We start from the raw sequence: 27,032 nt of genomic DNA on the forward strand, positions 1-27,032 counted from the left end.
CCGCAGAAGTCTAATCTAGCTCTTAGTTTGTTAGGGTGCATATGGAATTTGAGCACTGTACAAGGCTTACATTCACTCTGTGAATAAAGCATATATAATATTTTTCTCTGGTCCTACTAAAGCCTTTATTTTTTTCCACCTCCATTGCTAAACAGGAAACAATCGGTCAATAATTAGATTTACTGACTGATTATGTATAAAGTAACTTTTCTTTCGGTTGCCCATGGTTCTAATAATAATGCTTGTGATTATACAGGCCATGAGAATTCACAGCTTTTGCTTTTTTAGATATTTTCAAGTCAATATTTTCCGTTTGAATAGAGCATAAAAGTCAATTGATTTAATTTACGTTGTCAGTGGAGATATGGTTTAATTTGCTGTTCAATAAGATATTAAAAAGTGGTATAATTTAAAGGAGTACCTACAGCAACAAAATTCCAGGTGAAAGGACATAGTCTTGGTATTTTTCTTGCTTAAGCTTGCTCATTTCGATCATCTTACATATGTTAAATACCAGCACACATTGCAATGATTAATAACCCTGTGTTAATGAGATGAGAAACAAAACATAGATGCATTTTGGTTTTAGAAGTAATTGGTGCAAAAAATAAATCCTTCAGTGCTCAAATACTTATTGTAATTTGAAACAGATTTATCTGGAGAATGTGTTATTGGCACATTTATAATAGATCCATGCTTATTATTTGAGCCAAGATTTGGCTCAATGTCTATTAGAAATTAAAGGCCTATGAATGTCTATGATTTGGGGTATTTTTCTTCTATACTTGGTGAATATTTGTTTACCTGTATCATTATGGAGAGATCTTCCTTCCTGATTTTCCAATTAAAATCTGGATCACTTCCAATGGAATTAGAATTAGTTTCGATTCTCAAAAACTATACTAACATGCACATTTTTAAGTTAGAAAAGCTATGAGCCTTGATGCAGCGAAGAGCTGCTTAAAAATTTTTTTTTTTTTTTGTTGGATCAGGGATTTTGGCTTAGCATCAAGAATCCTAATATGTTTCTGCACTTCTACAGCCTGCAAAATTGGTGAAGGAAGTACATAAGAGTGAGCTCTGTGAACTAGCAGTGTTGTGGAACAGACATTTTAATTTTGTACTTCGTTCCTAGTTGAAATGACGGTTTCACACTTTTATTTTAGAAATCAGATTAAACAGACAAAAGCAGAAACACTATTGAGGGGTGCAGTACAAGAGCATGACCTTGTTAGGACAGTTCTTAATACAACGAAATCCCCTGCTGCATTCTTACTATGTAAGCTACTGGCTAGCAGGTACAGTTGTGCACTTTACGCTGGAAAGCTGTCTCTGCCAAAATCAATATTTTCTCTATATGTTATTTGGAAACGTTTCTGTCAAGAGTAAAAAGTACGTGCCTTGGGTTGTTTTCAAAAAGGTTGCGGTAGTTTGTTAGTTCTTTTATTTTTAAGTTAATCTGATCTAATTAAAAAGTTTTTGTTGACTGTATCCACAATTATGTTTTTACCTTGCAGATGTTGTCTTATGGAAATTGTAGTTTTTCAGTGCATGAAAGTCAATGGAAGCTAGTGGCAAGAAAGGCAGCAATTTCTCTGGGTGTATTGAGAAGAATGTGACAGGGTGCACTGGGAAAGAGAAAGTTTGCTTTGGGAAGCTAACTGGTTGGAAAGAAAATGGTCTGTTGCTTTACGGGACTTAAAGTTCAGGAGTCATGATTCAGTATAAGGTCAAGTCAGTTCATCAAAATGTCAATGAAATACATGGATTTAAGAAATGTCAATTGCTTGTTTTTCATAGGAAATATCAGAGCACAACACTCTGCTTCAGAAACAAGATATTCACCTTTTCTTGGCCGGCAGTATTATGCAAGACTTAAAGAAAATTGACATTTTGGTCTCCTGTTTTGGGAGTGCAACAAGATAGCAAAATCTTTAGCCTTTTCATAGAATTGGGAATTTCAATTAATGTGCAAATTTTATAGCATTATACAATTGTTCGTGTATATATATTTATGTGTATATGTAAGAGACTGCAGTACAGAACAAACCATGATTCCAGTTCAATAGCTGCATAGAAAAGTTTGCTGGAGTGGCACAAAGTCCCAGTGAAGAGCCAGGTGTCATCAGTGGAGTTATTCCAACAGGAATTGTTCATGTGTCTGAATTTCCTTAATATTGTCCAAAGTACATTTGCATCAGTGTCACTTTCATTATTTTATTTTATTTTACTTGTACTAGTGACCACAACAGGTAAAAACCATGTTGGAAGGATCAAGCCCTTAGTATCTCTACTACTAGGTAGCCCAAGAGTTGTGGCAATGCTAGTCCCAGTACTGACATTGTTCTTTTGAGTCCTTTTCTTCACAGTCATCACTGAGCCAGAAAGAGCAAGTCGAAAGTATGATGCCTTTAGCACAGGGTTAGAGCAGGTTCCAACCTAGGCAGGGCAGGTGAGAATAGTGGTTCAAGGATTGTCCAGTCACATTAGTTAAGTGTGGCTTCATGTAAAATACATAAATATCCTTTGAGCACAGAGTTCTGTTCCTATCCCTTGTTCCAGTGTGGAGTACTAGGTGAAGGTCATGGACACTTGGGTTCTCTTTTTGGGTTACTACTGTTTTCCCTGTGCCTGAAACCCTTGTGTTAGGATAGCATTGCCTAATAAATTTAAGGGATATGAATGGGGATTCTTACACTTTTTTTGTGTTTCCCCCCCCCCCCCACCCCCCCCCCCCCCCCAATAACTTGCTGCATTTAGCAGCCTCTCTGCCTTCATCTCTCTGGTAAAGTGGATTTTAATACTCCCCCCAAATAAGAGAAATTTATTTAATGTTTGCTAAGTGCTTCGAAATCTTCAAAGAAGGGTGTAAGAAGAGCTTGAAATGAGACAAAGTCAATTTTAAAGGGATCCAACATTGCCTGTGTACTACAAAGGGTTATTTTGAAAGCTGATGGTGGATGACTCCTGCTGCTGCCTACAGGGAATGCACTTCACTAAGATCTATGAATGTTTATTGAATTATAAAACGAATTTGCAGTGCAAAACTGCACTGGCATATATAGCAGGTGCCTCCTGCTGTGTTTCAGATTGCCAGACTGAGCAAACTGGCACATGCAGGAGATGTTTGAACGGTAGTAAAAGAAGGGAAGCTTTCAAAAGGGTTGTCTGACTTTTCACCAATTTCTGTCAATAAAGTTGCCTGTATTGCAAAAAACTTGCAATATCTGAGCAAAACTGGGGAAGAGGCGATTCTTGCTTTCTAGCTTTGGGGCCTTTCATAATAGCTGTTTTAGGAAGGCACATTCACTGGCGGAGCTCGCAGTAGAGGCCTCAGTGTTTGCCCAATTTGAAAGTTTTTAAGCCCTTATTGGTAATACTGCATCTGAAGGGCAACACAATCCCATCAGTTTGAGCTCATCGCTTGAGCCCAAAATCTCTGGCTGACTGTTGGCAGCACAGCCATGAGGAAAACTGCCGGAATGTAATTTGTGTTGTATCTTGGGAGAAGGAGACCCAAGATGTGAAAGCATCAAACCACATGTGTGCACCAAGGGTGTTTAGTCCAACGGCCAGACTGAATCTCATCAGATGTAAATCTGAAATGCATACAGTGGAGATGTCAGGAGGCTGAGCACCAGCTACTTTCTCCTACTGATCCATTACTGTTGTGCCAAAGTACTTGCTGATGTGGACCTAGCCTAATGCTACTTAATCTGGACCAAATCTAGGACAGTTTGGGAAGGGCAGTGGATGAGAAACTACGTTCTTATAAGTGCTGTATGAATGTTTTGCAAAGGGTAGTGAGGAAAGTGTCTAAAAAACTGGTTGTTTATTCAACCTTTCTCCTCCATGAAGTCAGTTTTTCAGTAAACAAGCTGCTGAGAGAATCACCTCTATTATTTATAAGGTGGTGGATTTTCCAACATGTGCTCTCGCCAACAACTAGAGACATATAAATTGACTGTATTCTGGTGTGGCTGTTTCTCCTCTGTGAACTTCAAAAATAAAATGCCATTTTAAAAACAGGTTAACTAAGTAGGCCAGTATTTGTTCCAAGATGAGCATGTGTGGTCTTTAGACAGCTGAAGAAATTCTTCTTTTTGGAAGTCTGCATTTTACAGCATTGACGAGTTCGGCAATGCTGGCTTAGCACAGCTCCTTTTTAAAAGCTGCATACTTCAGTGCTAAGGGGATTAGAGCTGAGCACACTTTAATGAACACCTGTGAAGAGAGCGAACCTGTTTAAAAGAATAGACATACTGTGCTTCAAAGTAATCCATAGAGAGAAATATGGAGAGCCATTTTAAAAGAATACTGTGGATTTGAACTAACTAATCCAGTTAAAAGAATAAATTTTGAATGTACAAAAAGACAAAATACAAGAGAAAGCAGAAGAGAAGGGTTGTGTTATATGGCTACATCTTTCTCTGTTACATTTTTTGTTCTTAATCTGAATAAAAGCAAGAACACTTTGAACCACCTACCTGAAACACACATTCAGGGTGCAATTTCAGTGGGGTTTCTCTATGGCAATGGGATTATGCATTTAATGGGTGTCAGTTGTACTTTCTCTGTGCTTTTTAGGTAATAGTTATTCTGATCCCTCAGGAAATGAGAAACTTTTGAGTGAGGATGTAATGATCATATTCACTAAGGGAGAAGTAATAGAATTTTTGCTGACTGATTATTTTATCACCATTAATGCTTCCTTATGATGGTAATGAGAACCTTGAAATATTCAGCTGATGAAATGTTTTATGATGAAGACTGAGCTGGTCTTTTGCAGGACTGAATTTGTGAGCTGGTAATGGCTTTGGAAGGCTGGCACAGATGGCAACAGTGGTAAAATACTCAATGAATAGCACACAAATACTGAGGCTAAGGTCTTTAAGGCTCTTTTCACAGCACTATCTTGTGCTGAATGTCTTTTGTATGAGAAACAGCCTAGGCAATGCTGCTAGAAAGACCCATCTCCTATGGTCAGAAGACCAGTACTAAGAGTGTTTTTCAAGCTTTTTATTTTTAATTAGATGTCCTGTAACAGAGCTGCTCTTTGCCCTGCTGTTCATTCCTTCTGCTGTTGCTGATGAACCAAAGCTTTTCCTGAAGTGGAACCTGTTCACAGATGTTTTGATTAAAATCATTACATTATCTTGATTTCCACAAGTAACTTTTTGCATGGGAGGTATTCTGTCTCTTCAAGCATAACAAATGTACACAGAGATCAAATGAATACAAAGATAAGAAAATGAAATTTTGTCCTTCGTAACTGTCTGAGCCTCCTGAAGCACTTCGCAAACTTTAGGCCTCCCTTGAAGGGAGCATTGCTACCTCTGTTTCAAATACAGGGGAAGGGGAAATGAGGGGAAAGGAACTGAGACCTAAATAATTGAGCTGGACTGGAGTTGACCTTCCACTTCTGCACAAGGCAAGGAGGACTGGAGCTCTCTCCTATATTTGAATGCACAGTAGAGGAGGGAAACTGGGCAAGGGAAGCCAGTGTCAGATCCACATCTGATGCTCAAATGCAGTTGTGAGTTCGAAAGAAGAATTTTGAAAGAGTTTAGCTATTTTGCCTACAGGGCCTGTTGCCTTTTAATGCTGCAGATTGAAAACATCGATACATCTCTTGCATCTGGAGACACTGATGTCTCCTAGTATCCTTCATAAAAGGAATTTCTGCAGTGAGGACCAACTCTTTAAAAAGCATATTTAGAGTGATTTAAGGGCATATTTTCTATTATTGTCAGGTTTCTTTAAGCTGTTCAGATCAGACCCAGTTCACCAGACACAGAAGCAATAGAAAAATGTAATCCAAAAGTATGTAAAATGAAGGGAATGAAAGTCTATTCTTAGTCTGTGTGGAATCAGCTTAAAATGGGCCTAAAATAAGTAGGATTTAACTGAAGTACAAAAGATCAAACCTCAGAACAAATTGTCAGGTAATTTTAAATAAATCCTCTTTGTTCCTTGTGCTAATAATGAGAGTGCTCTGGAAACCTGGATCACTGCTGTTTCAGAGCAAACATCTCTTTATCTCTATAGTTGCTCTTCCTCTCACCTCAGCACATCAAACCTGAGCACCCCGTAGTGTTTCGTGACTGAAAAATGTCCCCTGGAACAATAAAACTGATCCTAAAGGTAATGTGAGGTTTCCTTCTTGGTAAATTTGTTGATCCTTTGAAATGGGGATAAAGCTCAGTTCCCATACTGAGTGTCGGGGGGAGAGATCCTCTTACTGAGGGTAAGATGTGCCTTCTAGTAGATGCTATTGTTTTTTACTAAAAAAAAAAAAAGGGGGGGAGGCCAAAAAACCTCTGTTCTTAGTTCTTGTTAAAAATTATGTGAATAACTTCCAGCCTTCCAAAAATGAAAGCAAGAATAGAGTTTGGTAGATACCAGGGAAGAAAATCACAAATACGATCGATCTCCTTGAAACCTTCTTTCTAGTAGAGGAGAAATTCCTTGCAGGATGTGAGGGTTCAGTTTGCCCCTTTTGTGATGCCAGGAGCACAGGGATAGTCTTGCTTCATTTCCAGTCGTCTCCTCCTGGCTGGGCTAACATCGGTGCCCCAGGTGCTCGCCCTCTGCCTGGCTCCTGCTGTGCAGCCCTTTGCCAAAGCTACTCACAGGCAGAACAGGAGGCCGAGTCCTGGATTGCAGGGCTTCAAATGAAGTGCCATGGGTAAATTAATTTGTGTGTCAGCTGCGTGTTGCAGGAAATTAATTGCAGCTGGTGAATGGCAGGGACAGATTGATTAGCAGCCCCCAAAAGGTGGGTTTAACAAACTTTATTGAGACGGGGAGTTGCTTGTGTTTGGTTTAGAAGTAAATCAGAGATTTGTGCAAGTCTATGAGGTGGTGATTAGAACTGGATTTCATAAACTGTGTATTCAGGGAGAGCATTGTGTGCTCCCTGTTGTAACACCACTGCAGAGAGGCTGCTCTGGAGAGAGCCCAGGTGAGAACCTCCAAGGGTCGCTGCTCCTGCCTGCTGCGGAAGGTGTCATTCCTGTCGGGCTGCTTCGCGTTGCTGTCAATGCTCTGACTACTAATTTTCTCACTTAAAAAAGAAAAAAAACTGTCTTAATCAAAGTGCTATAAAATTCAATATATGCTAATCAAATCTTTTGAGAGATTAGCAATTATTAACAGGGAAATATGAGAAGAGGCTGCTTAATGTAGATTTTGGGGATTATTTTTTGGTGCAGCTGGGTGCACAGAGGGAAGGTTGCTTTCCAGCTGCGGTCTGAAATATTTGGAATTGTTGCAGTGGGGACGTAACTCTCTCAGAAGTTTGTTTTCCCATATTATTTTGAAAGTCGCTCTCTGAGCAGATACCCGGGAAAGAGACGTTCTGTGGAGGCTTTTGAGCTGTTCGTCCCATTCTTCCCTCCCTCCTTCCCTTTTTTAGGGGGAAAAGCTTAAAGCCTTTCAAGCAGTTACCATCGAAGCTGTCCCCCGGAAAGGGCAGCGTCTGCCGGGCGGTGTTTTGCCCCCGGGCCGGCGGTCGGTCGGTCGGGCTGCGGCTCCCCGGCGCGGCGCTAGGTGGCAGCCGCGCCCCGCCGGCGCCGCGGCAGGCGGAGCTGCGCAGCCCGGCGGTGTCCGCGGGCCGGGGCGCGCTGAGGAACGCGAAGAAGAGCTACGAGTGTCGTCTCTCTTCGAGAAATATGTTTAAGCGTGAAGCTTAAGGATACATTAGCTTAAGGTTCTCCTAGCTATCGGGTACACTGAGGGGGAGCAGGGAAACACCCACTGCAGTCAGGGCCGTCCGGCTGAAAGCCCTTCCTGGCTTTCTTCTGTCAAGGACTCAAAAGGAAATGTTTGGCAGGTGCTCTGGGCTTGGGTAGTCGTGTGGAATTTACTGGTGATGTTTGAAAACGCCTTGTTTCTACACAAGGTGCTTTCTTTCCAAGAATGGATTCAACTGTGTTTATTGTAAATGTTTTGATAATTGTTAAGAGATGCTGATGGGTTGTTTTTTGGTGTTTTTTTTTTTTTTAATTTTTATTTTTTTATTGTTGTTAGTTTTCTGACATTAAGCAATCTTTTTGTAGCTGATACTGCTGTGTGGCTGTGCGCCTGTGCTCTGTGCTGCTGGGGTGGGGAGAAGGGATGTGCGGGGACTGTGATCTAACATACGTGTTATGTTACAGATGTCGATTCCTTTATCCTTAAGGACCGTGAGGTGCAAACACAAGTTTGGCCCACGTGCCCCCGTTACACAGCTGTGGGGTGCCCATTGCACGGCTCCTGCCGAGGCCCAGTACAGTCAGGACAGCCTGCGTTGACTGGCACTTTACTCTGCTAGTACTGACATTCATTCAGTGAGGCTGTAACTGCTAAATGTGAGCAAAGGGTTTGCAGGCTGACCCATATAGTATTTCTGGAAGTTTTCTATATATTGCAAGTGTACCTTAATTTCTTTTTTTAACACAGTAACACTATGCTGATTCAGTCCTGTGGTTCGGGACCAAGTGTACAGAAAAACCAAATGTAGCTATTGTGATTAATTTCTTAAAGTGAAATCCTTACCAACCAGGAAATTTTGATAATTATTCTACCTACATGCCTATTGTTTAAAAAAAAACCCCAAACAACAAAGCTCTTTTGTTTTGCTTACAATAGATTAATTTTATGACACTGCCTCCCCCGCCTCTCATTTTTGCCAAGATAAGTGAAGAAAAGATGTTATAGTGGTTCTTGCCTTCATATATAATAGCATAGAGATTTTTGTCAATGAAAATTTCCAAGAGTCTTACATTTATGTACAAATACTTATTTTTAGGGATTTTGCCAGTGCATAATTTTGCATTTCTTTTTTTAAAACATTAAAAAAGAGCAAGGAGATATTTTCCAGGCTGCTGTTAGTAAAGTGATTCTGTTGGGGGTGAAGGAAGAGGCTGCAGGAAGAAACTTTGATGTAATTCATATTTTGTGCCATACTTGGGGTGGGTGAAAGGAGAGGACTTTGCTGCTTCTTACTACAGTGAGTTTCTTGCAGGTGACTTATAAAAATATGATAAAGCTGTTTTAACATGTAAAATGTGAAGTGTAGGATTGTTTGACTAGGCTGCTCAGGGTTATCTGGGACCCCATGCAAGTATGGAGGAGGATACGTACTGAAAAATAGGTGTAAGTGGAATTCTTTGTTTATATGGAAAAACACAGACTTAAATAAAGGAAGAGCTTTGGGTTCTGTGTGCATCAGTTAGGCTGTACTCAGACTGTAGGAGAGATTAGAGGATAAAAGTGGGGGAAAAGCAATGTAATCTTGCTAATGTGGTGTTTTGAGCCGTGGGTCCCTGAGTGTTTTATGCTCATGCAGCTCAGAAAGCTGAAATGAACTTTCAAGTAGTCTTGTGGACTCAGACAGAATATAGAAGACTTCACTTTAAAAGATACACGCTAGAGTTTAGAGAAAGCTTTCAGGTTTATTAGAAGCTTCCTTAAAGCTTGTAAACTTGCTCATTCAATGTAAAGAGGAGCTCTGACCAAACCAGGGTCTGGCTAAAACCAGTAGGCAGAATCTGCATCAATAATATGGGTTTGAATTCAGCATCTAACTTCAAACACTTGATAGTTTGGAAGAATTGGAAACAGATTTGGAGAAATTCTGAAGGCTCGATGCACAGGGAACGGTGCCAAATAAAAGGCTCACCCCATCTCCAGCAAGCAGACACAGCCATGCCTTGCAAAGCTCTGGTGTGCGCACATTGGCCTAAGTACAGCAGCTGTGCCTTACTCTGCATACCCGTCTCTTTCCTGATCTCTTTCGTGCTTAGGCACGGCAAAGTGTTAGGGTGATCAGTGATAGTGCTTGATGAAAGTGTAATTTCTTTTTTTTCTTAGTTCTTTTTGTTAGGTGTTGTTTTTGCTCTTCTGGGGCTTTATGAATTCATATGGTATCTTTAGCAGTCAAGTCTCTTCTCGACTCTTGACTAACTGCTTGTAATAGTCCTGTTTTTCTGCATGATAAAGCAAAATTCTTGAAGTTCCTTTGCAATCCAATGTACTCAAAACTGTGTTAAGGAACTGGCTTGAAGTTTTATCAGTAAAATGATAGTAATTGACTGTTTTGTTAGATAGCATAAATATAAGTGCTGTCAATAAAAGACTGAAAAAAACACGTTGAGCTGAAGCTTAGCTGAGCTAAACCAGATATTAGGAATAATTTGGCTACGACGTGGATTTCCAGCTTTCATGGTTGGAGTTTAGGCTATTCTGATCAATATATCTAGTCTCTAAGTTCCTGCGTACCTTTATCTGTCCCTCTCAATAAGATAAGCGTAAGCCATCTTAGACTTGGGTGTCTCTGGGACAAACATATTCCTGATGCAGGTTCATCAAGTTGGTTGCACAGACATGAGAGGAATACATGGATTTTCTTTCTGTCAGTGAACTTAATCCCTGGATGCACCGTTATTTGCATTAAGGAAAGCAGCAAAAGGTCATTGATTTTAACACCCTGGAAGTCATGTCTGATCCTGATGGAAGATGCAGTTTTACACATTAGATATGCCTGTCATTTAGACTTGTTCAACTTGGTTCAACCTCTTTCCTCAGCTCATACCTAAACTCAGCTGTCAAAGACTGCCAGAGCTGGCCAGTGTGTGCAAGGCACTTTGGTGGAGAATGCTCATGTCTCAGATTCACTCCTCTCCAGCAGACCAGCACCACCGCGTCTTTTGCCTTCGTGCTTGGTTTTCAGTTTATGCTTTTTGTCATCAGCAGAGCAGTTCTTTTGTTGTGTTAGTTAATGCTAATTTAGCTGCCACACAGTTTTGATTTTTGGAAACTGAAAATAAACATTTAGGCTGTTAGTAGATATTTTTACAAACAGCAGGAAAGACAGAAATGATTTTTAGCTGAGAGGGATTGCAGTGTAGCTTTAGAGGAGAATATTAGAGGAATGTGATTTCACAACTGTATCGCACAACAATACACTAATTCTTTGTATATCTCCAGAGGCCTCAGCCCAAAGGTAGCTGAAATTCTATACCATAATTGCATTCTTTCAAAATTGCAGCTATAAGAGACCATAGTTGTTTCCAGAGAAATGTTAAAAATGGGATGTGCATTTTTCTGTACATACGTTGCATATGTTAGCATTCAGTCATAGATTACTTCATTAACCTTTGCTCTTCAGAAGCCTTGGAAAGGAAAAATATTTGAAGGAAAAATAGATTGGGGGGAGCAAGCTGAAGGGATTTCATGAAAGGTCAAAATCTGTCAAGTTAGATCCCCCTGCCCCCCGCTTGACCAAACAGCTCCTGCTCCATGTCTCCACAAAGAAACAAATAGGTCTTGCAGGTGCTGCAGAAGCAGATGTTGCTTCAGTGCTTTTCCTCAAGTTTGTTTTCATGCATTTTATAGTGCTCTTGCATGATTTGCTTATTCATTTTTTTTCTTGTTCTTGAATGAAAGCTATAGTAACAACTGAAAAAAAAAACCCCCACCAAACCAAAAATCCAGATAAAATGTACTGTATCGTTTTTTATCTTGTTTTGTTTTAAAGACAATGGAACAAGGGGTACCTCAGTGACTTGAGCCTGAGATGCCTTTAGCATTGATAGCTCATCAATACACCTAGTTTTGATTTAGCTGTAGCTGTTGGTTTTTTATTTTTATTACATATTTTTGGTGTCTACCTAGTGACAATAATGTACAGAATGCAGTTAAATTCACTCTATATTCTGCATTCAATTTTAAAAGTGACTTCTCATGGCCATGTTTTAAACCTTTGAAATATGGGATCATGATAGAAACTTTGACAGTATCTTAACAGTGTCTGCAGTAGTGGGTGTTTCTCTAACATAAAAAAAAATGGTGTTATTGTGCTCTTTTTTCCAGTCTCCTTGCTTTCTTCCAAAGATGGTTTTATCATTCATTAGCTACAAAACCATCATCTTTTTTGCTTAACCTGTGACAGGTTTGGTTCCCCTCCCCCCCCCCCACTTTGAATCTGGAGTGGAACAGGACAGACAGGGAAAATTTATGTTGTACCTGTTCCATCTTTTTGTAGCTTATCCAGAAGACTTCACTGCTGTCTGATGCTATTACGTACTTATGTTCAGTGAGTGTGTAAATAAACACTTTCAATCTAAGCCTTGAAGTAGACAATCTTTAAAGAAAGTGCCATGACAGTGTAATTAAAAGGATGGTCATTTTAAGATGCTCTGTATCTAGTATGCTGTATTGACAGAAATGGAGCCTTTTTCCATAAAACACTAGCACTAAAACCCCTATAACTTATTTAAGCAACACCCAGGGAAACACTTACCTGTTACATTCATTTAAAACTCTCTCTATAAAGCCCATATTCTGGGCAGCAATTGCATGGGGAGATGAAGGTAGAAGGGGCACATCCTCTTCCATTTGGGTGATAATGTTGGGGATGCCCATAAGCTTTTCCTAGAAAAGAGCTGGTATGAAGTAGTAAGAGGGCAGAAGTGAGACAGGAGCAATGACCTGCAGACAGGTGAGGGAAGTGCCTGGGATTCCTCCTTTGTGCTTTCTCCTGACTGTGTAAGTACCAGACAGAGTAGAAGCCGCCCTTGCTAACTGCGGGATGTTGCTTAGCTTCCTGTAAATAGTTTTAATTGAAGTGTGTCTGGGTATTCATGTGTTTTAAGTAGTATTTTCTCTTAGAAAGCCTACTACACACTATTATTAACTGGCAGTAGTTGTGGATTCCTCTTCTTCATCTATTTCCTTTAGCTAAAAATGCAAAATTGTGCTGCCCTGAAGGGTTATTTAGCAAGAGTTTTAATGAAATAATAGAAACATTGCACTCCAGTGATTTCCCCCATGCAGGGAAATGTCACAGTCCATTGGTCTTTCCCAGGAACATTACATGAAATTACACCTATTTTTATTATGCTGCTCAAGTACAATATTGTTAAGTAAATATTTGCACAAAAATGTGGCCATCCTAAGGTGTGAGCTGTCCCGCAAGGTAAATAATTAAAGCATGTGCTTTCTCTAGTAGGAGAAACCAGTACTTGATACAGGTTTGATCATTTCACATGTCTCTTTGGTAATCCATAACTGTCTTCTGCAATTATTTTCATTGTCCAGCCAAGCAAAGATAAAAGGTAGAACATGCCTCTTTCGCCTACTCCCAGGAAAACTCCATTACCCTTCAAGGGTCACGTGGCTATGAAAAAGCCAATCTGAGTGGGAAGAGGCAGCCCACAAGGGCGAGCTCAGTGTGAGCAGAAAATGAAGTTGTTACCAGACAGCAAACTGCAGCCCTCAGTTCTTATGAATATTTGAATGAGTAACTAAAAACAGCTCAGTGGACTCTAAGCAACTGTGACAGCTAAAACTGCCTGGGAAACTAGCAGTCTGCAAGGACCATGATGAAAAGATCAGCAGTCACATTTCCACCTATACCACCATAAGTATATTGTAAAACATGAGCAGCTTCATAGTCCTTGAATATTGTTTAGAAAAAAAATCTCTTCTCCCCCTATGAATTTTCATAAGCAAGGTATCTACAGAATCTGTCAAGAAGTTTTGAATTCATTAAAATACAATGATTTTTAAGAATCTACTTAAGGCAAGAGAATAGCCACATTTTCTAGACATTGAAATATTGATGTTGCTGTTGCTTATACTCATAGAAAATTGGCCCTAGTGAATCTTTCATGAATATCTTTCAGCTGGTTCCACGTGGAAAGAAAGATGATGAGTACAGTTTTCCTGAAGCTAAAATGTTCTGAATAATCTGAAAAAAAAAAGGGGGGGGGGGCGGAGAAGAGCCATAATAAGCAAACTAACAAAAGACTGGGCTTTATTTATAGCAGTCAGAAAGATGTACAGCAGTTCTGAAAAGAACAAAACAGCTATATATCTTTTCTCAAAAAAGAAAAAGAAAAAAAGAAGTCTGTTACACTAAAGTGCAATTTTCTGACACTGATTTTTTTTTTCATTTATGTTATAAAGCTGTGTTTAAAGATGTATTTGGCATGACCTTCTGATCATATAGACCACAGTTAACGTGTCCTCTGCTGTGTAACTACCCAGCAGTATTTAATAACATGAACATTCCTCACTCAATTGTTTTCACTGGGATTGCTTACACAAGAGGGGTTGCAGAATCAGTTTGGTACGGTGTTTAAGATGTTGGCTTTATAGTGAAACTGTGCAAGTGACATCTTCCTCACATTTTTTTATCTCTGTTTCAAGTTTAGACTATAAATCTGACTTGAGAACCAGATCAATTGTTCAGATAAAATGTAACTGGCTTGCCGTAAATGAATAACAAAGAAAGAAGTATGCTTTTAAAATAGTAAGATGAAGAGCCTTTTTAACAAGAACTGCACTTACATTTGTCAAACAGCACTTCATTCTGGCACTTGTGCCATTTGGTAGCAATGACATTGGTTTCAGTGTAACATCTGCAGTGCTGGAATAGAGTGCTTTGAAAAATTGTAGAGTTCCCTCCAAAGGAGATCTGTCTAACCTGTTCTTAAACATTCATCAAGAATGATGGGGGAATAATTGATCCTGTAGTAATAAAACACAGAGATCGACTGGCAGACCTCTTGAACCCCTGCCCAGACCTCTTTTCTATGAGCTCAGGAATTAGAGATCCACGGTTGAGTCATGTTTCTTAAGGGAGCATTGGCAGAGCAAACTGGAAGGCTTAGGTCTGATTCTACCTTTCTGTCAATGCCATCCAGTAAACATTGAAGTTTCCCAGAAAATGTGGAATAAATGAAAATTCAGACTACAAGAGTTAGCTACAGAACTGGATTAAAAATTCTGTGCACATTTCTCTTTCCAATTTTGCATCTGTTATGATTTTTTGTTCATGTGACCTTTTTATTTTGGTTACATCACAAAAACCTTACCTGGTTGTGATTAACTGGTGGGATTTAGTTTGCATTTTGGCATACTTACTTAATTTTTTTCTATATTGCATACAGAAGGTCTTGAAACTTGTTCACATTTTTCCTGTGCCTTATGTTTTTAGTAGTTTTTTGTTCCTGCAAATCTGATGAAAGATATTGCAGACAAGAGATGATGATTTTACAAGGAAGAAGAAAAAGAGAAAATAAAAAAGGGCAGGAAAAATAAAAGTGACCTCTAAAGCTATGGGAATTCTAGAGACCATGCTGCTATTTGGGCCCCTATATGGCAAACGTGTAAAGGGCACTTTCTTGATTCTGTACTTACCAAAGAGTGCTGGGAAAGATCCTGTGCTTTGTAGTCTGCAGTGATCTGCCTCTCTGCTCACATGTTACTTTTGGACTGGTCTCTTGGATGATTTCAAGGGTTTGTGATTTTGGCTATACCTTTATAAATTAAAGTTTTGATTAAACCCCACAGATAATAGGCTCAAGGAGGTCTGGAATGGAACAGGATTTGCCTGGAAAGACCTGTTTGTGATGCAGCAATATCCAAAAAAAGAAATGAGCTAAACTGTTCTTTTGAAGGATGGCTGTGGTTCCTGTCTGTACTTGTCTTAGGTTCCTGGCTCCGTGGGGAATGTTACAAGGAAATGCCATTTATCCTCAAGAGCTGAGAGGTTGGAAAGATCTGACTTAGTGCAGAGGCAGGACATGCCAACCGGCATCCTAAAGACCTGACATCCCCAATGAAGGATGGGGCAAAGACAGAAGTCTAATGCCCATCTCCCAAGGATGTTCCCTGCCCTCTGCTTCCCACCACAGCAAGGAAGTCTGAGTCAGCACCTCAGGGCTACTGGCCACTAGCCAGGGCTACTGTGGTTCCAGTTACGCTTCTTTTTATTCCTCTGTCTTGTTGCTGACTACTGACTTGTTGGTAAGCCCCCTTCTCTGGAGGCAGGCTCAATGGGGTCCAGAGTCGGCCCTGACTCTAAGTTTAAACGTGTGCCATGGTGCAAGGAATAGGGCCAGCAAAAATCCACATCATCTGGTGCGGGTGAGTAGGAAGGCACTGCCTTTGAAAGTTGCATGACTGAGAATTCGTGGTCTGACACTTGGTGGATGGGGGAGCTCGAGGAACTGAAGTGCTTTGTGGCTATGTGTTGGCATGTATGCATAGCAGTAGCTGAGTCCAAATTTTACAGCCTAATTTGCCCGCATCATCTTCTGTTTAAAGAGATACAAATTGTCTTGCTTCCTCTTATTACTCTCATACTTGTATCTTTTTCATGGATAGGCATGATGAAGAGTTATGATTCAGATAGTGGCACGTCACAGGCAAAGGGATTTGCTTATCTGGCTGCTACCTAATGTTCTCAAGGCCTCTACTTCTTCTTTCTACTCTCCCCACCTTTGATTTTAGTATGAAAAATAAATACGTAAAGTGAATGTGGTGTGATTTCTGCCCTGCAGTTAGTATCTATTAAGCCTCTGGAAACAGAGCCAATAAAAAGTGATAAGATTGATCAGATGATTCCCAGTTTATTTCTGTCTGTAAACAGTAATTTTCATCAGATAATAGACATGGCTATTTTCTTTTTAGGTTTCCTAGGTGGAATTTAAAAAAAAATTATTTCTCATTCAACCTGCATTTTACTTAATGCAAATGCAACCACTCTGAAAGCAGAATGATTTCTAGCATTACTGTTCTGTCTGGGTCTGGCTATCAATCTTCTCTTCTCCAGAAACACCATGTGAAGACTAACGGCCAAATCTGGTGGCTTGGATGGTCCTGCACAAAAAAACTTCTGCAGCTATCTTGATTTGTCCAAAATTCATCCATTCTCCAAACATGGAAAAAAGCAAGCTCTGTAAAAAAACAACAACCATTTTTTAAACTGGTGATACAACTCTTTAAAGACCACCAGACACCAGTGTTGCACCTTTACGTAGAGATCCTTCATTCTGTTAAAAGCTGCAGATTATTCGGTTAGTCAGCTCTGGATCATTTCTTTTACCAGTATTTGCATTGCTGCCTGCGCAGAGGACTGCACACCCAGTTATTTTCTCCTTTCACATCTACTGTATCAGCTCTGACCCAAGTTACAAAACTCTTTAAAGAATTAGGGAAGATATATATTCCTGGCTTTTATCTGCTCAGCTGTCTTTCAGCATGTCTTTAACTGTGTCAACTAAGCGTAGCAGGTTACGGGTATGGTTAGCTGCATATGCACTTTGATGGATGAAGACTGGAAGGAAACACCAACAAAGGCTTGATCCATTGCGGGTACCTCTGTGAGATGAGGAGTTGTAGAGTGAGAATTTGTTGTGATGTGCAGTGAAGATGAGCTCTCTGGGGGAGCCATGGGGTACCAAATGCTTTCTTGCCTCCTTGTTCAGGTACATAAAGGAGTCTTTCCTTCAGCATTGCTCTGACTGGGTGAAACATCACAGATCCTAAAGCTTTCCTGAATTTCTTGTAAGGCAGAAGTGCACTAGTACACAAGTAAATGTCTGCCACAAATAAGTATTCGAAACTATTTGTTTTGTTGTTGTTTTGTTTTCTAGCATTTTGTATAGCAAAGGAAGTTCTGCTTTAATCTTGGTGCTCTCCCGCTCTCACCTCTCCATTACTGATATTTGGTTTCCCACCGGGAGGTTGCAGGCAACGTTGATTAGAGGCTGTGGCTTCACAAGTTGTAGCAGCAGCAACAAATTGGTCCTTAAAAACAGTCTGTCTTTCTGCTTCGTGTTTTTTCTGGGAAAAGAACTCTTTGCTTTATTTTTTTCCTTCCCCAGTAAATGAATGCACCAGACTGCAACTAGTTGTTATGCACACAGATAGCTGAATCTGCACCTAACAAGAGGCTTGCTTCCATGAGCGACTTTCATTTAACCATGAAAGGAAAGTACCACTCCTGAGATCTTGGCGTCTTTCATTAGCATTCTGCTTGAAAAGGGTCTGTTTGGGCACACTTTAGTGACCTCTTCACCTACAAAGAAAAAGAATAAGGATTTGTATCCTGCTCTGCACTGGAGAAATATTTCAGCACTTACAGTGACTCTGGAAGTCACTTCCTCTGAGATTTTCTTGGCTTTGCACACAAAAAAAACCCCACAAGACCTGAGAATTGTTTCATTGCTACTCTTCTCCCCTCCCCCACAGAAGACAATAGTCTGTTTCCTTTTGTTATCCTCTTACTAAATTCTGAAAGATTTTTTTTTTTAATAGCCAGCAATTGGAAGCTTTTCTTCTATCTCTGTGGTTCTTCATGTACAGTGGGGACTTCAGTTTTTATGGTTCAATGGTATACTTGCCAATTTACAATACTTGATCATTCTTTGAGTACATAATAGATTGGGGAGGGAGAGTTCCTAGGTTCTTGCTTTTAATTTCTATTTGAAGTAGTCCTTTAAAAAAGACAAAAATAAAATAGATTATTTGAATGACTGGGAAAATGAAATTATTGACTTCCATAGAAGTCAGTCACTCAAGGCTCATGCCTGAAGCAGTGTGATTCTAATTAAATGAGATGATGTAATAAGATACTTACATCATAAATCTTTACAATTTGCTTTCTACAGAATTTTATTTTTTTTAGAATTTTCAAACAAAACAGCCAAAAAAGGATTTTTGTTTTTCCCCTCTTCTATATCCATAAGGAAATTCTGTTAAATAAAGGCCTTTTGCCAGAGGTGTTCTTTGCAGGTTTTCAAGGACTTTTTCAGAGTTCTCTGAGTCTTAATTACAACAGTCTTCTCAGAAATTAAAAATAAACTGTGCACAATATAAAAACCAAACACGTTCTATGGAACCCCCGATGTGATTAAAATTCTCAAGGAAAGTTTGCATCCATACTGTCTTCTGAGGATAAAAGGGAGTCTGATTTGTCCATTTGAAAAGGAAATTAGGTCATAGTTTTGAGTGGCAACTTTCTGAGATACTGAAAATATCATACTCTCTATTATTTGGAATGTGAATGCATGGTATTTAGGGTACTTTTATCTTTTTCTTCTTCTCCTTTGGAATTATTGCATGACAGTGTTACTAAAGACATTTGGGAGGGGAAATTATTCCATGAGGAGTTGTAGCAGTGGAAAATGAATAACCTGAGGCAAAACAAGAAAGGAATTGAAACAAGTTCAGGTTGCGGATTATTACTTTGGGAATTAACAGCCGAGAGCAAGGCAGTAGTAAGGTGAAAGCAGGCTAAATACTTAAGAGCTGCAGTCAGACCGTACAAAAAGACTTGTAGAAACATGGCAGTCCTGGCATGTTAATCAGATTTTTGTCAGGAGTGATGGAAGTGCTTGTATAGAAATGATAAAGAAATTTATATTTTATACTACGTATGCAAAAAAAGGAAGGTGGTTTAACAATTGGCTTAAAAACTGATCCAGTTAAACTGGCGTGGATCCTTAATGTCAGTGCATTTAAATACCTTAGCTTGTTCTGGCAAACAAATCCAAGCTTGTTTCAATCCTGTTTAGGTGCATCTGTGTTTACACAAGTTAACTAGTCTGACTCTTAAATTACTGGGCTAAATGGATGCAATCTTGCTGGTAGAGCTGTGTTGCAAAGACAACAGATCTGCCAACTTCAGCTCTAGAAGGTAACCCTGATAGTTTAAAGTTATGATTTACGTGTTACTTAAATGTGCCTATGTTTACACGCTGGGATTCTCAGGAATGTGAAGTTGCAACGCGTTTAATTTGTCTGCTCTCTGCGCTGAGTAGATCTAGGCGAACTGTTTAACTGGCTCTTGTTTCAGATCTGTACAGACCTACCATCAGTCTGTCAAGGTGCCAGCGGGTGCCGGGCTGTGTGCTGCAGCCTCCTCCAGCAAGAGAACTGCAGCAGGGTTGCACGTCTCTGCTGCTGCCTCCACTCCAGGCATCTGTTGTGTGGTATGAGAGAGACTGGTTCCCACATGCTACAGTGCATTACTCTCTCTCTCCTCTCAAAGCTGTGGACAGCTAACATCAGGTGGCCTTCCTTATCATGCTTTTGTGTAGGAGGCAACGATACAGATGATCACAAATTGTGTAGCAAACAGACATGCTTTCTAATGGTGATATGTCTTACTCTTTGGCATTTTCTAATTGTAAGAAAAGTAAGTTTCTTCAAAACAAGGAATTTAACCGGTGCCTTTATATTGAAACCCAGATACCTTCAAGTGCTGAGGTTTAGGAGGTTTGGAAATGTAAGTTACTTGGAATCTGGACTGTGAACAGTTCATACCAGGTGTAATGTCATTGGCTATGCAGTGTACGGCACACTGGAACTTCATGCTCTGAACAGTAACACAAGTAACGGCAGATATTTACATCTGCCACGTAAGGGACATGATGCGGTCAGTGAACCAGAGGGAGAAATTCTGTCTGTACAGCCTATGCCCATCTGTAAGGACTGTCGTTCTTGATCAAAGAGCTGAACTTTCTCCCTTCAAAGACATTCTGGTATCATAGATGGGCATACTTGCTTTTATGTAAAGAGAGAAGTCATACCAAAACAGGATATCCTGGTTTATGAATTTTAATAATATCAATAAGAAAAAAAGAAAAAAAATCAGGCAAGAAAACTAACTTGTGACTGAAGAGTCATCCAGTACTCTGTATATGCGATTTGGTATTACTTATCCATGTTTGAATCTAATCTTCAGTGTCTTCCTTTTAAGCATGGATTTCCTAAGCATGACTATGGAACTGCTGTTTGTTGTATTTTTACTCCTTCAACTCTAGTACCATGTGAATACAAACTGCAGCTTTTAAAATGGTTCCCCTTTTATCACTTACTGTTCATTGATTTATTTCTTACTAAGGTTGTGGATCAGATGTTCTGTCTTCTTGAACATTAGTTTTCCATGGGAGGAATGAAGGTGGGCAAATGGCATTAGATTTAATTCAGAATGTTCTCACAGTGACTTAGTCTTTCAGCAGCATTGCTGAGTACCTGCTGAAGCAGTGCTAAGATTTGTACATGTAATGGGAAGCCATCAAGCAGCTTGTTACAAGATGTTTGTTTGCATTCTACTCTAAGCAGCTGCAAATAAACATCTTGCAACAAGACCATGTTTTTGTCTTTAATTCAGGAAGGAAGAGAAGGAGGGATTCAAGCTGTTTTCTTCAGGCTGCTTTTATGGTGCAATCTGCCTTAAGTGATGTACAGCTGCGTGTGCCTAGGAACAGATCCGGGTGTGCGCCTTGTTTCCTTTCCAGTTTCTTACAACTCCAATTCTTTCCAGAAACCCCAAGAACTCCTTAGCTTGCACTGGGGAAGAGTAAGACACTCACCCCTTTCTTTTCTGTGTGAAGATTCTCTTTTTTTGTGACCTCAATTGATATTAAGGGAGAAGGTCCTCCTGGTACCAAGTCTTTGCCAAAAACCATCTGTGCCTACTTGCAGGGCAGAGTTCTTGACAACCAGCCCTACCAACTTTCTTCCTCCTCCTGCTGCTAGTCTAAAAGCCAAACACAAAGGAAAGAAATCACATTTTTCGTATCTTTTTATTGCTTTTTTAGGTTGCATTGGGATTTCTGCTTTGCTAGCATCATTGAAAAAATTTAAGAGCTGATAATTCAGCCATAGTTGGTATTAGGTATAACTTACACCGTGATGTTCATTGCCTTTGCTTTCCACTCACCCCCTATCCCCAGGGCAAGGAAAGTGACATTCACAGAAGAAGAAAAGTTAGGTCAAAACTACTCAATTTTCCACCAGAACTAAACTTGGCTGCACAAGTCCTGAAGGACAGGTGTCTACTTTCTAGAAAACAAATGATATATTGATTTCCTATTAAAAGAAAGCACTGACAGGAACTTTCAAAACAAAAGCCTTCTTTCAGCAGAGCATTTAAATATGGGACTGCTTAAATTGTGCAGTCTTAAGTGCTCTGGTGGAACAGCTCTTCAGTGCCTGGCTTTGAATCCCCACGTCAGCCTTGACCCAGCCCTCACCTGGGCTTTGCCCTGTGCTTGGAGGTGCATAGGGGTCACCTGTCACACTGCTAGCATGCATTTTCCATCCCTGGGCAGACCGCTGAGATTTTGAATTTCTGAAGAGCGTCAGGGTCCATTGAGGGTTTCCTTTCCTTTCTTGATTTTCTTTTCTCTTCTTCTCTCCCAGTCACATACAGTGTGAACGTCAAGATTCATTTCAAGTCTTCCTCCATTTTGCAAGTGTAGAGAAGAGATTAAGGGAGCTATATTTTTTTTTCAAAAACCAATTTTATTTACTCTTTTTGTACTATTAACTGCTTACATGTATTGCAATGCTCATTATCCCCAAATCCCAACCAAAAATTTTCCCAGACGAAGGCAAATAAGAGTAATGCATTTTAGATTTTTTAATTACTTTCTCAGATGAGTGGCAGCAGCTGTGGTGTTCTTTCCCATTGAGATGGATATTTATATCTTGCTGTATGGTTAGTATACTCAAATCTTTGCACATGTGCAGGCACAGTGGTTACTGCTAGTGTAACTGATGATAGTTTAATTACTGCTCATCCCAGAACACAAAACAGGTGGCTTTACCCCTTCTTAAATTTTATACATTTTTAAATTTAAAAAAAAAATTGATAAACACTGTTTTCTCAGGATTGATTTAGCTCACAGTAACATTTACCGAGTGGCTTTGCCCCCTGCGTTCCTCCCAGGTGATCCCTGCTGTGGATACCTCTCCTTCTCCTGGCTGTTTGGGGTGAGGGGCTGGTTCGTGGCTGGAGCTGTTCCTTCTTGCCCTGGAGTGGAAGAGTGACACACTGATATAGTGACTCACGGAGAAAATATCTTTCAAGTACAGGAAATGAGGAGACAAAATATCAATCTTTTCCAATCATATTTGTCAAGAGCTGTATGAATAGGAGGGAGATGATAAACTTTCAGGTATTTCTAATTTGAAAAATACCTGTAGGACTTGCTCCAAGCAGATTGGAAGATGTTTTACTTAGGATTCTCAGGAAGCTATAAAACACAACAAAGTGAAGGCAATAAGATCCCAACAGTTTCTTAAATAGATGAAAGGATGCTTCAAAGTCTATTTGTTTAGTCAGTCTCTCTTTTCATCTTTGTTAATTGCTGAGGATGAAGTAACATTAGTATGCACATCTTGTGAATTATAATCTTTGAAAGGAATCTTTTTTTAAACATAGGTGTTCACCTTAATCCTGCTTTCTCATGAGTGCTGCACATGACTTTGCTGATATACTTTAAAATTTATTGCCATAATAGTAATAATAAAAAACGTTGAAGTAAATGAATAGGTTTGGAAATTGTTTTATTAACAGCGGGATCCTATTTTCAGACATCTGCATCCCCATTTTTTTTTGTTTAAGCCTATTGTAATAAAATATGTAATCTTGTCAATTGGGAATGCTATTAGAGTTCATGTAATAGTTCATTTGGGAGTAATTTTATTCCTAAATTGTACAATTTTTGTACTACTTTGTACTGTACTGTATGCAGTAATACTTGAAAAAGCTCTCTCTTTAGTAATACAATTCAACTTTTGAGTTTTGTATGTATATCTGAGAGATCTTTTTTCATCCTCCAAGTGTATTCATGATAATCCTAATCTTTAAGTTTAGAGTGGAAAGAAAGCTTTCAGGTTTGGGCATCTTTTTTTTTTTCTTCTTCTTGGGGATACGCTGGTGGAAATGAGAGCAAATGATTAATTTGCGTAAAACATTCATTCTTAAGATCTGAGTCATATAAAATTAAGCAGGCATTTTTTAAAGTAATTTCTGTAGTTGTTCAAGAAAGGGTTCATGCATTACTATCTCCAAAATAGAAGTATTTTTATTTAAGTTATGTGGCATAACCGAGGCAAAAGTGCCTTGATGATCAGCAGAATGTGGACTGCCACCAGAGTTACCTGCCTTTGCTGGTGAGCTGCTTCCACTTATGGGCCATACCATAGGCAGACCAAGCAACGTGAACATATATGCATGTGTAACAGCATGTGATATGGCTGAATCACAGTACGTTAGCCAATAGCATGATATCCATTGTGTCTGAATTGTTATAATGTTATTTCTGGTGTCTAAAATGAAAAGTAATGTGTGAACTTGGGGTTGGTCACCTTCAGAAATTGTAATACCGTATGGCAGCTTATCATTGTGATGTTTTTGAAGTCATTTAATATCAGATATACTAGTAAAAAATTATGTGTAAAATTTGTAATTGGAAATGTGTCAGAGTTGGTTTCTTAGAAAGGTGTATTTGACGTGTGCATTGTCGATTTGTCTAGCCTAGGCATAGCTTAGAATGAGCTTGTTAACGGCTGGTGTGTTGCAGTGTGTTCTCCCCCCAGTAGCAGTTTGGAAGCAGTCGGGGTGGCATTATCAAAACAGAGATACCAGGGGCGTGGGGGGGGGAAGAGGAGAAGAATGAACTTACACACACAGACACACAATTTTCTCAACCCCACTTAACCAAAAGCTGCCTGGAGCTGTAACGTTCTGCACGTGTCAAGGGCATATCAGTTTGGCTGTGTTACAAATAACATCTAAAACAGCAGGAAAGTGATGAGGGCAGGGCTGTGTTCTCTGGTAAGCTGACTTTTTTGCTTTGAGTGCCTTCCAAATTTTTTTTTTAAAGTGTCATGTAACCCTTAGTAGGTAGATTAGCAGGCATGTGGGATTCTTCTCCAACAAGGCTATAGTAGCTTTTTTTCCCCTCTGTACCTAAAGAATCACATTATTGTGCCCAGATCTTTTCCTTTCATCTGGTGGCCCCTCAAGCACTCTTAAAAAATGCCTGTTTCCACCTTCCTTTGTGCTGTGTCTGCCTTCCTGGGTTTTCTGCTGCATACAGAAGAGCCCAGTTTATAAAGATATAGAGCCCAGCGACTATAAAGGAGCTCCCTCTGTCAGTTTGTCATGCTTTAAAGGATTGTGGACACCCTGAAGGGAAGATTAGTGAAAGATTGTCCAAATTGTCAGGGTTCTGAATTCTTTTTTTAGCAACCATTTTCTTGCCTAGGCTTAGAAAAGAAAAAGAAAAAGGAAAATCTGTTTATGGGGGAAGGTGATAAACAGGCAGGAATGGTGACATTCCCTCTGTGTAAGACACTGATCGCAGGCCATGTGGAGCCCAGTTTTTCCATTCAGGACCTAAGTATCTGACCCAGCCCTTTGAGACCTAAATCATGAGCTTTCAAGATTTTGTGCTTAGTGCTTGCCCCCAACCTGAAACCAAGGAACCCAAATACTCAATGGGATCTTCTTTCTCAGTGCTGTTTGCTCTAGCTTTAATAAAATAAACTATCTATCTCTTTGTCTTCCATTGATTACATGGAAGGCACCATATTTTGTACTCCAGCTGTGAATTATTTTCTCTCTCTTGGTAATCCAAGTTAATGCCTGGCCAGTTTCTCTTGTTTTGCCCTCACAGTTCTGCTCATTCCTCCCCTGTCCCCTGCACGGGTGCTTTGGTGTGCCAAGGTGTAATGTTCCCTCTGATTAAGTGAAGTGACTGGTCAAATATGCAGGGAAAGGGCCAGGATTACCAGTTTCCTTTTATTAAGAATAAGGTCTGCTGTTGCTCCTTGGGCTTCCAGGGGAACTTGGAGGGCTGCTTGCCAGCCTGGTCCTGTTGTAGGTGCAAAAGCTGTAGTTAGCAGCAAGCCCTGTCTCTGGAGGCAATGACGGTCAGGTTTGCTCTCTGGTGACTTGATCAGATGCCTCACAGGTTAAGTGACTTCAGGTTGCTATCATTCCTCTGCACTGTATGGCTCTTTTTGCCATCACTAGCTCATATCTCTGACTAACTTGCAGCTTGGAGTGATGGAAGGGTGAGGAGGAAGGCCGGGGCAGCTGTGTCCAGGTATTTCTGTACATGGCTGTATAGCTCATTCGTAGTAGACCTGACCCTTCCAGGAAGCGCTGGTCTTTCTGTCACACATTACACATGTGGCCAACACACGTACTATGAATGCGATGCTTTTGGGACGTGTCAGATCACTGCATTCACATGAATCATGTGTCTTGCACATGCACAGTAAATCTGCTGCTTCTGGACAGGCTCAGGTGTACTGTGTGTGCTGCGTGCAGTTGATCTGTGTGGATGCTGTAGAAATGGCTGAGCTTTCCAGCTCTGGGGCAGACCCTTGTGCAGGCCAGATGTCCAAAAGTCCCAACTGAATGTCAAACTCTCAGATTTTATTGGATCAAAGTCTTCCCTTGGGAAAGCTGGCTGTATAACAGAAAGGAGGTGAAGTATCGCTCATGGCTGTGTGGGGAGAGGTGATCTTTGGTGTACTTGTTTTGCAAACCTGAAGCACAGATAAAAAGGAGCAGAACTGCATATGGTAGGAGTTTCATAGGAATTAGTAATTCTAAAAGAGCTGATCCTAGAAAAATATTGTAGGGCTGAAATGCAGGACATTACTACAGGGGTTTTTTTTGAGATCACTACTGAAAAGCCACTGTCCCAGGAAGAGTTCTCTGAGCAGGCAGTTTCTGAGCTTGTACCCAGGCCAGTTACCACACATCCTATTCAAAATGCTGATTTATTTCAAGCATCATTGCTTGTTACACTGTGGACAGGAGCATAACCCAATTTCCTAGTCACCACTGTTGTAACAGGGTGGGAATTTAGTGATGCATAAACCTGGCTTTGGCTGCCTGCATAGTCAGGAGTCCTTTCTGTCTCACTAATCCCTTCCCAGGATCAGCAGGGAGAGCATAGCTTTCTCTTCCTCCCACTTCCACCCTGAATAAACTGGTGTGAGCCTATTCCTAGTCTGAACTGGAAGAAGTTCAGGTAAAATATAATGCATTGGTATGTGTGATTCTGGAAGAAGTGGAAGAGTATTTGTGGTTGAAGAAACTCAGGCCAATAGCTGAGTGGCCACAGGCTCTACATTCACAGCCAAGTATAAATTTGATGAGTCGTTTATATACTTCCAGTAGCTTCAGTATTATCTCGGGTGCATTTAACTGTACAGCAGTCACTATAATTTACAGTGGCTAGAAAATTCAGCCAAACAACCTGTTTTGTGCTTAATCTATTCAGGCTTTGTATCTACAGGACATTATCTGATGTTACTTTATGTAGGTACTGCCTGTGGGAGATGATATTTCTGGGAATATATTTCTGGGTCACTAGATATTGCAAGGATACACAGGATTAGAGAGATAACCAGCTACATGTCTACAGTATCATCTGTTC

Source organism: Nyctibius grandis, chromosome 8, assembly GCF_013368605.1.
Source record: "Nyctibius grandis isolate bNycGra1 chromosome 8, bNycGra1.pri, whole genome shotgun sequence".
In the NCBI taxonomy this organism is placed as follows: Eukaryota; Metazoa; Chordata; class Aves; order Nyctibiiformes; family Nyctibiidae; genus Nyctibius; species Nyctibius grandis.